Genomic DNA, 17,467 nt, shown 5'->3' with positions numbered 1-17,467 from the left:
TGGCTCACGTTCCTCATAGCATGGTGGGCTCAGGGAATTTGAACTTGTTTCACCCACACTTTCCTTGGACTTCAGTAAACAGTTAACAGGAATCATTACTCACCAGTAGTCCTTTTGCTGTAGATTTCTAATTCATTATTTAGCAGTTTAGTTAGTCCTCTAGTAGTTTTCTCAAGAAGTGCTCAACTGAGTGTAATCCTACTGGTCTCTCAATTCTACTTTCAAACCAAAGGTTGGCTGGGTATTCATAATTCCCTTATAGGGCTCTTTTTCCTTGAGCCTTTGGTAGTTATTGTCCCACTGTTTAAGTACTGGATGTTTCTGTGGGGAAGTGAGAGACCAGGCTTGGAGCTGGTAAGATCTTTTGTTTAAATACCCAAAGAATTCTTTATTTATCCCTTTTTTCTTTTATAATTATATAAGATAATTATATTTTTCCCCTAGAATATGGTTTCCCATTTCAAACTATAGATTTAAGTATTTATTGGTACCTAGAAAGATTTCTCCAATTGTATTTTATTCCATTAGGTTGGATTTTTATTTTACAAAGACAAAAAGTATACATATTTTGGCTCCTTTATCAGTTTCTGTATCTGTTGATTTTTTTCTCTTAACCTTCTTTGATTTCCATTTTATTTTGTTCACTTCCCTTAATCTTGACCTCACTGCCTCTTATTACTTAGCAATATCTATCTCCTTTATATAGCCACCAATGTGGACTTCATTTCTAAATGAATTTATTTTTCAATTGTATTAGTTTTTTAATTTCCTTCCACTATCTTGTTTTTTAGTCCCCAAATTCTTGAATCTCTTGAGTTTAAGGAGGTTCTTTTTTCCCCTTATTTCTATGTAAAAATCTATTTACACCCCATGATAGTATTTTTTCCTGGGGCTTTCTTGGTCGCTATTTCTTCCTTCCATCCTTCCTTCCAGTTTTATTTTATCTGCAATTATATTTTTATTGACTCTGTGCTGTTTCTTTTAATTATTATGCATTTTTTCATGAGTTGACTGCTACCTGGAGCAGCTGTTTACAAGAAGTTCCTTTGGGAGTAGGCCTGGGCCAATTTCCATATTTTAGAAAATCTCTTTCTTATGACATAAAGCTTCATAGGTGATTGATTTTTAAAAATTTTTGCTTTTTCTTGTCTGATAGATTTATAAAGACAAAGAACTCCTCAAAAAGCAACATTTTCTTCACTCTGTATCATGAAAAGATTAGTTCCTGGAGATACGGAAAGTGTTTGGATTGTCTATGTAGTCTAACCTCCCTTGCTCCTCCTTGATGACAAATTGGATCCAGGAAAGTTCCCAACACAAATCCACACGCACTGTTTCTGTTTCTTCTAAAAATTTGGACCTCTGGGTGTCTGGGTGACTCAGTCGGTTAAGTAGCTGCCTTTGGCTTGGGACATGATCTCTGGGTCCTGAGATTGAGCCCCATATTGGACTCCCTGCTCAGTGGGGAGTCTGCTTCTCCCTCTCCCTCTGCTGCTCCCCCTGCTTTTGCTCTCTCACTTGCATGCTCTCTCTCTCAAATAAATGAATAAAATCTTAAAAAAGAAAAATAAAGATGGACCCTTTACTTGGAGAACTATGTGTAGTTTCCTTGTCTGAGATCTTCAGAAAGGAGCATTCTCTCAGTTCCTGCTTGCCTCTCTAATTACAGCAATAGTCCTTCCTTGTATATTGTTATTTAGGTATACAGATATCTTTTAGCATAATACATGATAAAGTTTGTCCTTCAATTTCATGTTCTTCCGTTTTGATTATTTATAAAAAAGAGGGCAGCATTATTTTTTCACCTTTCCACAATTTTTTTTTGTTACGAACCTGGTCATTTTATGCCTTTATCTCTTAACATTTTATTCTGCATTAATAGCCAAATGCTTTTGATTTTTGTTATAAACCTAGTCATTTTATGCTTCCACCTCTTAACATCACTTCCAATGAAAAGTCTTTCTTGACTCTCCTTCCTGAACTTTTCACCACTGACAGAATTAATCACCACATCTTCAACATCTTCAAACACCTTGTAAGTCTTTAAATTTTATGACTATCACAGCATGTATACATAATTTTACATGCCTATCTTCCTTGTAAATTCCCTGAAGACAAAGACAATGACTTATTTATCATTTCATCCTCTGATTAAAGCATTGAGCCTAATATATAATATATACCTAACAAATTATATGACATCCAATTACTTAGTGTATACATGAAAACACTGATTATATTTGTTCTCTTTTGGAAGTATCCTATATTTAATTATATTAAATTGATGGTGATTTTTTGATTAATGGTTTTCATTTTCACCTGCATTTTCAGTGAGAAATCATTACAAATCATTTGGTTATAAAAATCAGGTCAGGTCTCTAACTGCATAACCGTTGCCTATTTTTGTTTGCTTCAGTGTACAGTTAGTTGATCCAGTCTTGTCATGATGGTTTCTTAGTGTTGTGTTATTCAATAAATATCAAATGTTTAATAGGAATTTAATTCTATTTTCATTTCCTTCTAAGGAATACAAAAGACACTTCCAATGTAGACCCTGTTCTCAAAACAAAAACAAAAACAAAAACAAAGCATGGTAAGAGATGAGGCTTGTACTCCCTTAAAATTTTTTTCAGATGTAAAAAGAAATAATACAATAAAGACAAAATTACAAATTGTCTACCATCCAAACATCTTCATATAACCATAGCTGATGTTTTATAATATTCTCTCCCATATATTTTTCCCTCTGTAATAATATAGGGAAGAATAGTAGAGGAAATTATAAAAAAGCCTTGGAGTCAACAGAAATGTTTGCCTGAGAAGAGTAACTTATCTATTTAAACCTCATTGTTCAGGGATGCCTGGGCGGCTCACTCTGTTAATCAGCCGACTCTTGGTTTTGGCTCAGGTCATGGTCTCAGGGTCCTAGGATTGAGCCTCATATCAGGCTTTGCGCTCAGCAGGGTGTCTACTTCAGGATTCTCTCTCTCCCTCTGCCCCTCCCCTTGCTCTCTCTCTAAAATAAATAAACAAATCTTTTAAAAAATAAGCTTCATTGTTCCCATCTGCAAGATGGGCAGAAAACATGACTACTGTATAAAGCAATTAGTATGATATCTCAGTCATAAAAACACCCTAAATTACTTGTTCAAATACTTGTTCATATCCCTGGGGTAGACTATAGTCCAGAGTTTATAAGTACTATAATTCACTTAATCATTCTCCTTAACAGTCATTTTATATTTTTTCCAGTTGTTTGTTTCCTTAGATTTTTGTTTTATTTACAGTTAAAGTTATAATTACAAGTAATGCTGGTATGAACATCCTTGAATATCTTTATATAGCTACTTTTATAACCCTGAAAACAGAGCTTTACAATAAAATTCTAGAAGATGAATGATTGGATCTTGACAGGCTTTGATCTTTCTTTCTTTCTTTTTTTTTTTTTTTCCTTTTCAGCTCTATATACCTGCTGAAATTTTGTTTGTTCCACACAGCCTTTTAGCAAATGCTTCAAGGGAAATTAGTTCCAAATATAGGCCTTCCCAATTTACGCTTTCCTTTTCTTCAGTCTTATTCCCATGAGTCTTTGTTTTCTTGGTAGTTTTCCAATGCCTACAAACACAATTTTTTTTTTAAATATCTTTTCCGGTTCTTAGCTGGAGATTTGATTTACAAGTTTGTTCACCATTACCACCACAAACAAACTATTTCTTGACAGGGTAAACAATTCTAGTTTGATTATTATTTTAACTCAGTACCCTAGAAAATTAATTCCATTGTTTTTCAATGACATTGTTATCATTTGGCAGTCTGCTGTTAATTTAATATTCACTTTTGTTGTAGGTGTATCTATCTTGTCTCTTTCTGCTTTTAAAATTTTTTCCTTTTCTTGTGAAGTGTCTGTATGGTGTGTCTAATTATGGAGTTTAAAAAAATAATGCCAGTTTAATATATTGTGCTTCTTAACAATTTTGTTATATTTCTGTATTAGAAATTCTCAGCCATTTGTTTCTCAAATTTGCCTTCCCTCAATTCTCTCATCTTTTACTCTAGAACTATAATTAGATATATGCTCATTCTAGATACTATATATTTTAAATTATCTTTCATATTTTTAACTTATTTTCTCTCTTTGCTTATGTTAAAAAAAATCTTCAGCTAGATATTTCTGCCCTTCAACTCATTCTTCATTTTGTTCTGTGTTGTTTAAACTCATTCATTTTGTATTTTATTTCAATAATCATGTTTCATTTTTGAAAATTTATTACATTAATTTTAAGGTCTGCCTGTCATTAATGAAAAGCTCTCATAAAATGCTCATATTTATGAATTCATCTTGTATTTCCTTTTTGTTTCAAACATAGTTATCCTACCATTTTCAATTCCAACATGTGTATAAGTTGGGGCTCTAAAGTGGTTGTCATTAAGTCTGATAAAATTTCATGATGTCTTATCTTCTTGAATGGTTGTGGCCTTTGTCAATTCATAATTATTTATGGGATTTGTGACAGCTGCTACCTGATTTTGAGGATTCTATCAACTGTGGGCCACTCTAGATCCCTTTAAAATCATGGCTTAATGAAGGTATCTGAATTTTAGCCTTTCCACTCTGGTTGTATGTCCAAGGTTTATAATCCCTGCCAAAGAGTTATTTGTATTTGTTCTAAAGAAAACCCTATTCCTACTAGCTCTATCATTGGTCCCAACTCTGAGTTTCAAGATAAGGGTTTTGATGATTTTTGTTCTTATTGTTGTTGGGTGTCTGTGGGGAAGAGAAAGGAGTTAGTGGTCTTTGAAGATTATCTTTATATCCCTAAGTGCCTAGAAATACATTCAAAATGTTTAAATCCAGGTCTAGTTGTTTTGCAGTGAGAGAATGCTCCAGATAATCTAGCCCACTGTGATCCTGAAAGTACATACTCTGCTCCACTTGATAAATGATAAAATTCCACTCTCACTCAAATACCCGTATTAGTCCAATTAGGATGCTCTAACAAAATATCATAGATCGGGTGGCTTATAAACAACAAAAATTTTATTTTTCACATTTTGAGAGGCTAGAAGTCTGAGATTAGGGTGCCAACATGGTTAAGTGAGAGCCCTCTTTTAGGTTGCAAACTTCTCCTTGTATCCTCATATGGCAGGAAGGGCAAGATGCTCAGTTTTATATAAAGGCATTAATCTCATTCATGAAAGCTCTGTCCTTATGACCTAATCACTTCTCAAAGACCCTACCTGCTAATACCATCACATTGGGCATTAGGATTTCAATATATGGATTTGGATGGAAAACAAACATTCAGACCATAGCACCATATCTGTACAAAAATCCCAATCTTATATTCAGAAATAACTGTTATTTTATGATATTCACTTGACATTTTCCTATTCTTCAGTGTCTATAGCTTTTGTTTGTTTGTTTTGTTTGTTTTTTGGCCTCAATTCATTTCCTATAAGTCAATACTAAATAAACAATAATTTTATTCATTTTCTTAGGATTGCATTCAGGATTTCCAACCTTCATAAATGCTCTTATACTGTTTGTACTAATTCTTCACCCCTAAATCAATCTAATCATTTATTTTCTTCTACTCTTCCAAGAACTTTCCAACCAGAGAGGGAAATATATATCTTCTGATTGTCTTTATTTGAAATGTATGATATTTAATATTATTTTTGTGCTTAGTTTGACATCAATATTTTAACCATGTCCAGAGGATTCCACTCCCGACATTTTTTGGTTAGAAAGTTATCTCAAAGTTTACCTCTACTTCTTCTACCCTTGGCTTTCTAAACAAATAGCTAAATATCCTATATCATTTTTTTAACTAACATAGAGAGATAAATTATGTTATTATTCATTCTTTCCAAATTAATTCTTGTTTTTGTTATGTTTAACTTTTTTCCTGTTCTAGAGGATAAGATTAACCAAGGTAATTTCCTCCACCACACAGATTAGGAAGCTTGATATACTTCTGAACAATATTAAGTATTTGGATACAAAAATGAGTAAGACAAGGTGGCCACAATTCCTGAGGAAAGTCAGGTAAATTAAACACAGACATTTATGAGACTGTGATAAGTGGTAAAGTAAAAAAGTACTATAAAACATAAGGAAAGGAGCACCAAATTATGTACAGAGAGGGAAGAATAAAGTAAAGTTTCACACTCAATATTAGTTTTGAAAGGAGTCTTAAAGGATACATATGGTTTCACTAGGGTGAAAAGGAGTCCAAAAAAATATTCTAAAAATAGAAAAATATGCAAAATTACTATCATCTGAGAAATAATGACATGATTGAAGAGATGAACACAGTTACATATAATTAGCAAATGAATTTATGGGGAAGTAGGAGTAAGAAATAAACTTATCTCACTTTGCCTTATAAATATTTTTTTAAACATGTTGATCTCCATATTAAAACATGAGTTTCTCAAATCAGGGTACCTATCTATCATTTTGTGGTTACTATTTATTTTAGTACCTGACTAATTGTAAATGCTCAATAAATGCTTTATTAATGAAAAAGAACTATTATCTGACTTAGATCTAAAGGACCCCACTTTATAAATGAACAAAATTAAATTTTAAGATTAATATATTGTTTGTGTGTCACTCCCCATTAAAATGTATCTTACTTTTAAAGGAGAGAGATTGTATTTTTATGGTAACCCCATCATTTATCACATCAGAAGGTGTAAGTCAAAGTTCTGAAAGGATATACAAGAACAGACTAATAAATCTTGATGGAATTATTGAGAAAGAAAACCCAATTCCCAAGGAGTATATGTTTGTGTGTATGTGCAACACAGTTTAGAGTAGATAAGAAAGAATTTCAGGATATCTGAGGTAGCATAGGAATAGAGCACAGAGTTGGAAAAGAAAAGAAAGTAGTGAAGACTGTCAGTGAGATCAGGTGAGTGAAAGAGGCCAGTGCATTGGTCTGACAATATATAAACAATGCCAAATGTCCTACAAAAAACTTTTTTCTAAGTGAAATTAGGAAAAAAAATGTTTCAGAGAGGTGCTAAAGGGAATGACATCCTGTAAGATTAAATGTTGAGAGTGATGAACAAATAGACTGTTGGTGACAGCAAAAAGTGAAAAATAAATAAATACATATGTTGTGGGGAAATGAATTTTCCCAAATGTAAACTCTTTCTAAGTATTTCAATCCTTTCAGTGTTTTGAAGTATGGTTAAAGTCATGTTCAATTTAGGTACTAAATTGCAATTATTTCAAAGTTCTTCTGTGAGAGACTCAAGACCTAAGTCATTGTTGTGGGGTGGGGGGGATGGATTAAGTGTTCAGTATTATTGCCCCAACTATATCTCACATACATACAAGTCTATCTTGATTATTTTCTCCAAGAAGAAACAAGAAGAAATTTAATTTTAGCTAAGAAATGAAGGGTCAAAGTCAGAGAGAATTCATACTATTTTTCAAGAAGAGTTCATTTTATTTCTCAAACCATCAATAAAATCAGGATTAGACTTTATGCCCTGCTTCTCTCAAACGTATAGTGACTGTTGACTTTTGCTATAGAAAAAACATTTTCTTTGATAGTGCAATAAAATTAGATGTACTCAAAGACTTGAGCAAGCAATGAGTGGTTTAAGCAGAAATAAATACAATTTTTAAAACACTAGCATTAAAATTAGAAAGAGTTCTGTTCCAAAAAAAGAGAAGCTATCAGAAAATCTATTTAAATAACACAATATTAGTAGCATCTGAACAGAAATATGTGTCATGCCTGAGCTGTAATATAACCTATGTGGGAGAAGAGATTAAATGTGAGATTTTAAAATACCTTTTCTTAAAAAAAGAAAGAAAAAAAGAAAGAAATCTCATGTGCATTCTTAAAATTAGAGCCATGTGGGTAGTCTAACATCTACCTCCTGCTGCTGCTGTCCATAGTTATTAAAACTATCCTAATCAATCTGGCATTAATCTTACACTTAATTTTGGGGAAAAAATATACTTTTTAAGTGATACTAAGTCCTGTTTTATGTCTTCGTGCCTGAAGAGATACTTGTATAGAATAAAATCCAATCTCAACTCAGGTTCATTCTGATAACCTCCATGAAAGGCATTATTGGGGGTTAATAATAGAGATTGCTATCCCAAGACCCTGAGAAATGGGTGAGAAAATAAAACCATGTACCTACCTAAGGTCACCTTTGTGTTCACTTTATATATAATTTAAATGTTTACTGATCTATTCAATCTACAAGTCAAAACAGATGATAGTTTATCTAAAATGCTTATAAACCCAGATAATTTTCATTTGTATAATTATTAATTATCATTTGACATCGCTGTTCTTTCTGGTATGCAATCACGGTGCTTACATGCACTCATGTTGGGAGCCTCATAAACTTGATAGCTGAGCAGTTTTATACAACTGAGTCTATCAGTTCAGATGGCTTCACAGAACAGTGGAATCTGGATTGTGGTTTCCTCTTTCAGGTCTATACCATAAGGACAAAATATTTTGGCTGCTTCATGTTAGAATATAAGGTTTTATTTACTTGCCTTCAGAATGAAAATGTGTCTGCCTTTGGGAATACATGAATAATGAATTTGTGGAGAGTTTTCAACATGGGTATTAAAAAAAAAAAAAAAACTCATGTCCCCTCTGCCTGTTGAAAGAGGACCAAGATTTTAGGAAAGCCCAGCTATGTATTTTCTCAAATGAAAGAAAAAATTGTTTGAGAGTATCCCTGCTGAAGCAATATTTTTACCCATACGTCCTAGTTTGTTTGATCATGGCTAATTTTTTCACGACCCCCCTTTTCTTAAAATAAAGTTTGAAGTAAGAATGCAGAGATGATTAAATGGGAATAATGCCATTTTATTTAATTGATTATTAAAGACCTAGTTTAATCAAAATTATTGGACATTTAATAGCAGTCTGAATATTAGTGATTTAGTGAATATAAGCAGAGATTTTATGTTATTTTCTGAAGGAATTAGTATTTTTTATAAAAGAGATGTTATACAAGGGAAAATATATGTTAGAGCAATTATATTAATCTCTAAGCATATAAATAAAAACTAACTAGCCACTTAACTGCTACTGTTCTTTTCTTTTGGCACAATTTAGCAATTACTGCATTCACCCTCTGTTTCTTTCTTTAAAGAGCATGTCTATAAAATTAATGAAGTTTCTACTCCCTGTTGAACATACAGATTTCACAGAAGCAGGGGAAATAATCATCATTCCAATGAGCACAGGCATTTGTACATCTACACCTATACTTGTATCTAGCTCTATATTCATATTAAATGTGTTCACTTTTGAGAAAAGTTTTCAATTGGCAATACTCGCGCCTCGGATAAACCTCATTGGCTACGATACTGCCACCGCGCAAAGCTAAACGTGTTCATTTTTGAAAGTATATACTCATTTTTTAAAGTATATAGATAGCTATAGTGAAAAAAATCCTTACCTTTCTAACTTCTAATAGCTTGATAAGACTATGAATATGGACAAGACAAACATAGATATACATACATGTATATGGGCTTTTCATTTCTAAAATGGAAATAATATATATGTGCTACATTTCTAGCATCATTCCTTGTTTGGCATCCATGTGTTTGTGTTGTCAATTACAGAAGCACTCTGATTTTATTTTGGGGAATTCTTTTGAGTTAAATCTTGGTGAGTCTTCAAATCAAACATTCTATGTTCCTCCTGCTCAAAGCGCAGATAACCAGATAAGCCAATTGGAGGATTTATCTCTATATTTTGAATCTTGACTGGTTGCCTTTGACTGTGAGCATTTTCTCACTTTATCCAATGTGCCATGCAAATATTTTCTTTTTAAGCCTGCTGTGAAATGAAAAAGGTTGGGAAACAGTGATTACAGTGTCTTTCCTTCTTTTGTATATTACTTTTTTTTTCTTTTGCCTCTCAGGTAAGATCTGGATTTTTTTTTAAAGATTTTAAAAATTTTTTTATTTATTTGACAGAGAGAGAGACAGCGAGAGAGGGAACACAAGCAGGGGGAGTGGGAGAGGGAGAAGCAGGCCTCGCGCTGAGCAGGAAGCCCGATGTGGGGCTCGATCCCAGGACCCCGGGATCATGACCTGAGCCGAAGACAGATGCTCAACTGACTGAGCCACCCAGGCGCCCCAAGATCTGGATATTATGTCCTAATTATACAGCATTAATGCTAGAATCTTGAAGAAATGAGGAACAAGGAAGAAGAGATTTTAACTTCACTTTGACATTTAAAAAAATTTAATCATTAATGGCTTTGACTTGAATTATCTTATAAAGAATAAAATGGAAATTCTTTACTTCATGAAACAAAACTTCTTCCTTGCCAATTCCTGCAAATGGGATAAAAAAGAGTCACTCAGAAAAGTAGTCTTTTGGTTCTAATGGTTCTTGTTAAGAGATTGTGAACAAAAAAATAATTAAAATTTTCACTGTTGTATCATCAAAGGGAAGAGCAAGTAATAGTTAGATTTGATAATTTGCTTCCTATTTTTATGAGAGAAACAATATTGCAATGTTTATATTCTTCCTCAATCCAAATGGATATTTAAAATACTTTTTTCTCTTATCCAGATTTTTTAAAAGAATGTAATATGGAGACTGGGACAGCAGTCCATCTTACTCTTAGTCCAAAATCACTGTATGGTAGTAATAAATAATCTCATTTTTATTTAATATTGTTCAGTTATTCCAGACTAGGCAATTGGGAAACATTTATGTTCTGGTCCAGTTTCAGTCCTCAGCAACTTGAATTTTCAAGATATCCATTTTATACCTTATTCATCATATAATGCCAGAAAGTTTTGATGTAATATTGTTGGTTTGATGGCCAGTGTTCCAGGAGTGGGCTGTGAATAGTAGAAAGCTCTGTATTATTGAACATATTTGAGAAGCTGTATACTTTTCAATTTAGAGAGGAAAAGAGCTATAAAACATTGCCCCATCATACCGTATAGGTAAAGTAGAAAGACCCTCTATAAAAATTCAAACCATACTTTGGTATTTAATTAATGAAACCTGTCTAACATATAATTCCCACATTTGCTGATGCTAGAGTTTTCTGTAAAATTACTTATAAATAACATGATAGTATTTGGTCTATATTAGGTTTGTTGTCATATGTCATATAAACAGTTGTGCAAATCTTTGAACCATAACTAGTTCTCTACAGAACTTGATGTATCAACAAATTAAGGCAGACTTTTTTTCGATGTGACAAGTTCTGAGAAAGCAATTTGGGCAAATAAAATCTCTGGACAAATCCTCCAAAGCATTTCCAATTACTTGGTATGTCATTGATGGATTTTTATTTTGCTCTTGAAATTAGTAACATACACAGTTTGAACCAACAAATATCCCACTCCTTACTCTGAATGTGTCAGCCATTAAACCGAAGCATATTTATTTTACCACTTGATGAATTGAAGAATAAACAATTAATCACAGATATTCCTTTCCTTCTTCTAATCCTTGATGAATGCTCTTGTATGCATGATGTCATTGATGGATATTTATTCCACTTCTGTAAATAGTGATGCATAAAACTTTAACTGCAGATACATGCCTCTTTCACTCTTAGTGCATAAAAATGTAATTGCCACACAGTGTTGAGAGATAATAGACTGCATCACTTTAGAACCTGTTACTCCCTGTTAGTTTCTTTGTTAGGAAGATTCATTAGCCCAAGTAACTATTGTTTTTGCCTAAAGAACTGCAGTAGAAAGACAATGAAGAGCTTTTTACCCATCATACTATTAAAGCTCTTTAGGGCCTTAGGGCAGGCGCTTTGCTTGTTCATATTATATTCCTAATGTCTAAGTCTCCTAATAGGGATATTCGCTAAATTGATAAGTTAAATATTCATAGGAATAGACTATTAGAATCATTCATTCATTCATTCATTCACTGTTTAGGGAGTAGTCTACATACCTATCTAAAGTGACTCCATTCAGATCTCAAAGCTCCTCCAATCCGGTTTATACTCCTACTCCTCTTTTGGGATTGTTATACCATTTCCAATATCATATTTTCAATCTTTATTTTATGTCTTTTCTGTCCTTTCTGTGATGTTTGATCATGCTGATGACTCTATTTTTGAAATTATCTTCTTAATGTTAAATTAAAGATATCTCCTTTTTTCCCTTGAGCTGTGTTTTTAGCCATCTTCTCAACCATAACTTCGTCTACAACTTTTATGTATATTACTTTTTCCAGTTTTAAGCCACCTAATTCATTCTTCATATTCTATAAAAATAACTCTTCTAAAATGCAAATCTGTTTATGTCACATTCTTGCTTAAAGTATTTTAATATTTTATTACCTGTGTAGTCAAATTTTAGTGTAGTATGCAAAACTCTTCATACTATGACCTCCATCATTACTCCCAAGATCATCTCCTTCCTATCTCATATATAAACTATACACTTCACAGAAAATTTATGGTACACACTGTGGTTCCCCAAGTGAGCCATGATTTCTCATGCCTTTTGACATATTCACTCCCTCTGTTGGACAGCTACTTCTTCCTTTTCCACCATCTGAATGCTTATCCACCAAAGATGGTTCAGCTCAATTTTACCTCTTCAACTCCTCTGGCAGAACAGTCACTCCTTAATTTTGCTTCTCTTGAAAAATTTTGCATAACACAATGTCCCACTTTCTCATTTCAGTTTCTGTAAAGACATATTTCCTTCACTAAATTATTTCAAAGTAGTGAGTACATTCTATCTATTCTTATATCCACAAAACGTAGATTAGTACCTACCATATAATTATTACTTAAAAAATATTTATTGAAAGATTGAAGTAAAGAATAAAGCCAAGGTAAGAAACTTAAAGATTTAGAGGCATGGTTAATATATTAATTTCTTCTTCAACTTGAAGATTTTAATAGTGATGGAGAAAAGAGGATGTGTATTGAGAACAGATATACATGTGTTATCTAGAAACAGAAAGAGATTTTTAAATTATGATCTATGAAAATAACAAGTCCTTTGAAGAGAACTCCATATATTTGACGAAATTATAGAAGCCTGAGTGTATTAAGAGCTTTACTGAATAAAAGGACTTTAATTTGAAATATGATGGAGAAAAAAAATATGGGAAAGATTTACTATTTCTACAAAGAAAATACTTTCATATACCATGAAGAAAAATAGGCATAGCAGAGAATGAAGAATATTTAGTAAACCTCTCAGTAATTTTCAGTAAAGTCTAACACATAGGGTGGTGAAGTATATAACAATCTCATTATAAGATATCTATTTACTGGTACCCAACATGTAAGTGATTTGTAAACAAAGGGAACATGTACACACATGTATTTGTAAATTTCTGGATACTTCTAGAATGTTCATCTTTCTAAAACTAGTAACTTTGATAAAGTATTGACTGAATGGCCTTCTAAGAAGTTTCTTCTCTCTAAAGAATCAAAGGAAGTAGGAATAACAATTGGTACTGAAAATATTACTGCAAAGAAAAAGTAGTCCCTAATACTGAAGAACCAGGAGATATTGACCAATCTTTGTACTAGTTAACAATTAAGTTCTTGACATCAGATACTCTGAGGACGTGATGATAGCAATTTACAACAAAACATCTTGAGAGGAAAGAGGAAGGTGCCACCAATGTCAATAAAATATTCAAGATGATTCAAAGTTGTAAGAAATCAAAACAACACAATTTATTACAATCAATCATAAAAAAAAGGAATAAAAATAATCTTCTAAAAAAAGGAAGAAAATAATCTATACCAAATCTCTATAAACACTCAGAGATCTTGGATTTACAAGAATCTGTAAAATAAGATGGAGCTTTTTTTTTTAAAGATTTATTTACATTTTAGAGAGAGAGTGTGTGCATGTGTGAGAAGGGGGAAGGGTAGAGGGAGAGGGAGAGGATCTCAAGCAGACTACTCACTGAGCACAGAGCCTATGTAGGGCTCGATCTTAGGACCCTGACATCATGACATGGGCCAAAATGAAGAGTCGGTTGCTTAACTGACTGAGACACCCAGGCACCCCAAATAAGATGGAGTTTTAGTCTTCAGCTACCTGGAAAATAAACTGTTTACAATACTTTTTTTCTGAATATCTGAAAGTTAAATTTTGTTGTATTATCCTGGGAGTGCATAGCCTGGATGTCAGCCATATGAGTCACAATACATTGAAGGAAGTGAACAATTCTACTACAGGAATTTATATAGGTCCTTGTTATGCTTTATTTTCAGAGGACATATTTGTTTAAAAAAAATGAAACCATAACACAAGACATAGTTTGTTTTTGAGAAATGGTGAAAGGAATTTGGTATATTTATTATGGATAAAAATGACAAATGGGAATAAGTATAGATCCATAATTCTTTAAAGTCTTTTAATTTTTAAAATTGAATTTTTTCAATGTTGCTTCAGAGGAACAGAAAAAAACAAGAGGCTGGTTCCAGAAAAGACTTTTTCTGATAGTTCTGACCAACCAAGACAGTATTTTGTGGAAGGTACTTTTTCTCTCACTATAAATGAAAAATAAGGGGCGCCTGGGTTGCTCAGTCAGTTAAGCGACTGCCTTCGGGTCAGGTCATGGCCCTGAGGTGCTGAGATCAAGCCCTGCATTGGGCTCCCTGCTCAGCAGGAAGCCTGTTTCTCCCTCTCAAGCTCCCCCTGCTTGTGTTCCCTCTCTCTCTCTGTCAAATAAATAAATGAAATTAAAAAAAAAAATCTCTGAGGTTGAAAATTTCAGAAACTCCACATGCAATTATGTTGCTTTTCAGGATTGCAAACCCCTGACCCCTTTCATATGCTACCTAGAGAGTAGCATATGAAAACAAACAGTAATAAGTTTTTAACAGGCAACAAAAAATAGTTCTAGCTAGAAGACTTGTTGATCCTTCTCATTACATTAGTTAAACTATTTCTTTTGCCTCGGAGTAAGAAGGATTCATCCTTTAATAAACACAAGGTTGTCTGATCTGATGCTATTTTATGGACAGAAGAGATTACAGCTGAGTTTTCCATAAAATTAGTAAAACATGTTTATGTTTGTATCTTAAGAGCCTATGATATGGGGCATCTGGGTGGCTCAGTTGTTAAGTGTCTGCCTTCGGCTCAGGTCATGATCCCGGGGTCCTGGGATCGAGCACCGCATCAGGCTCCCTGCTCAGCGGGAAGCCTGCTTCTCCCTCTCCCACTCCCCCTGCTTGGGTTCCCTCTCTCACTGTGTCTCTCTCTGTCAAGTAAATAAATAAAATCTAAAAAAAAAACAAAACCTATGATTCAACACAATGAAAAAAGAATAGAATGACTTACTTGCTATTTATATAGTTATTTCTCTGACCCTATCACCACTTAAAATTTGGCTGCAAACTATAAATATAACTTTATCTTGTCCACAGTACTACAACTCTTGGGTCATCAATGCGTCTTGTAAAAACAGTTTTCTCCTACATATTTGTCTTACATGGTACTACTTCTAGACTAATAAGAACAGTAAGATTTAGTAGGATGGGCAACTAAGCAAGCAAATTAGTATAATGAACACAATGAATTTTAAATTAGCCTTTGTGATGGCAAAATGGCCAGAGTATGTTTACAAGTTAGATTAGAGATTGTGGATTTACTAAATATTAAAGAGATTGTTGTGGAGCACACAAACTTTATAGTAGATGATGGGTGGATAGATCGATTGATAGATACTTTTTAAAAGAGCCAGTTTTTTTTTTTTTTTAAGATTTTATTTATTTATTTGACAGAGAGAGAGAGAGAACACAAGCAGGGGAAGTGGGAGAGGAAGAAGCAGGCTTCCCGCTGAGCAGGGAGCCTGATGTGGGGATCGATCCCAGGACCCTGGGATCATGACCTGAGCCGAAGGCAGATGCTTAACTGACTGAGTCACCCAGGCGCCCCAAAAGAACCAGTGTTTTATTCACTTATCTAGGGTGTAAATACAGTCACTGCCAGACCCTAAGTCTGACTTCTGTTCTCCAGACTCCCATTCAAAACACCTATTTTGTTATCTTAGCTCATGTTGCCTTACTCAGCACCATATTACAAATAATCAGAGGAAAAAACTGAAACTTTTGTCTGTTTTAACAAGTGGAATATTTATCTACTTAGATTAAATTAATTATATTTAATTCTGCCTAAGCATCAGGAGATGAAGATGACCTTTTATGATATTTTCAAAATGATATTTGCAAATAGAAAAGTGTTAAGCAATGTATGGTATATGTCAATATTCATAACTCTAACACTACAGCCTTACCCTCTTAACTAGATATGCATAACCTTAAATATTAAGAGATTATGGAGAATGTACTTGAGAAAGGGAGTGATCAGGTGTTCTCTTGACATCGTTAGACATGATGATATTACTGGAAAGAGAAATAAGAGGTATTATATATGAAATACATCAATTCAGCATGCTATTTCATAATTGTATTTCTTTAAAACTTACTTGACTCTAGGGCACTCTGAGAACAGCAGCTGATTTATTCTGTATTTCTTTAAGTCCTAGACCTCTAATCTTCCAACCTGGCACACACAGCGAAGAGAACAGCAGCTACAAAATGATAAGGGGATAGTACTGTGTGTATTTCAGAATAGAACCAGGGCAGGATAGAATGCATAAATCCTCAAGTCTTATAGATTTGTAAGAGCAATGTGCAGTTCAAGAAGATTGTAGAATGTCATTTTTTCTGTGCTCTCCATAATTTTTAGCCACATATACATCTCATCCACTTTATTTATTTTTTTTTTTTAAACCTTCAAGGGATGGAAAAGTAAAGTACTCACCCAAATAAAGGATTGTAAATGGAATAAATATAAAGCTTTGTGTATCCTTTTACTCTTTATTTTGGTGAGAATTGAGTTTGCAAATTTAGATATTTTTGAAGAATGTTGTGTCCATAAATGAAACTGATTCTAAACTGTGCATCTCTGTATATACCTTGATAGACAGAATACTGGCCTCTCAAAGATAACCACACTGTAATTCTAGAACATAAAAATATGCTATGTTACATGGAAGAGAGGAATCTGGGTTGGGGATGGAATTAAGTTTGCTACTCAGCGGACCATAAAATAGGAAGATTATCCTGGATTATCTACGATGGGCCCAGTGTAATCACAGGGTTCCTAAAGTGGAAGACTGAGGCCGGAGTTAAGTCAGAGTGGCCCTGTGAGAAGGACTTGACCTGCCATTGTTAGATTTGGAGATAGAAGGAGGGGCTACAAGGAGGGGCTACAGTCAGGGTATGCACGAGGTCTCTAGACGTTGGAAAATTCAAGCAAACAGATTCTCTCCTTAAGCCTCCAGAAAGAATGTAGCCCTGCTGACACCTTGGTCTTAGCCTGGTAAAACTTCTGGTCTACAGGACTGTAAGATAATACATTTGTATTGTGTTAAGCCACTAAATTTGTGATGATTTGTTACAGCAGTGATAGAAAACTAACATTATATCT

The 17,467-nt window shown here is 33.6% G+C and overlaps 1 pseudogene; it reads right to left on the bottom strand.

The window, feature by feature from the left end:
* Nucleotides 1-9,213: 9,213 nt before the first annotated feature.
* Nucleotides 9,214-9,382, bottom strand: LOC116642667 (annotated as a pseudogene).
* Nucleotides 9,383-17,467: the final 8,085 nt, after the last annotated feature.

The sequence above is a fragment of the Phoca vitulina genome, unplaced genomic scaffold (assembly GCF_004348235.1).
Source record: "Phoca vitulina isolate PV1807 unplaced genomic scaffold, GSC_HSeal_1.0 scaffold23, whole genome shotgun sequence".
Lineage (NCBI taxonomy): Eukaryota > Metazoa > Chordata > Mammalia > Carnivora > Phocidae > Phoca > Phoca vitulina.
The sequence above is the reverse complement of the archived record's forward strand: the minus strand, read 5'-3'. Positions and strand labels throughout refer to the sequence as shown.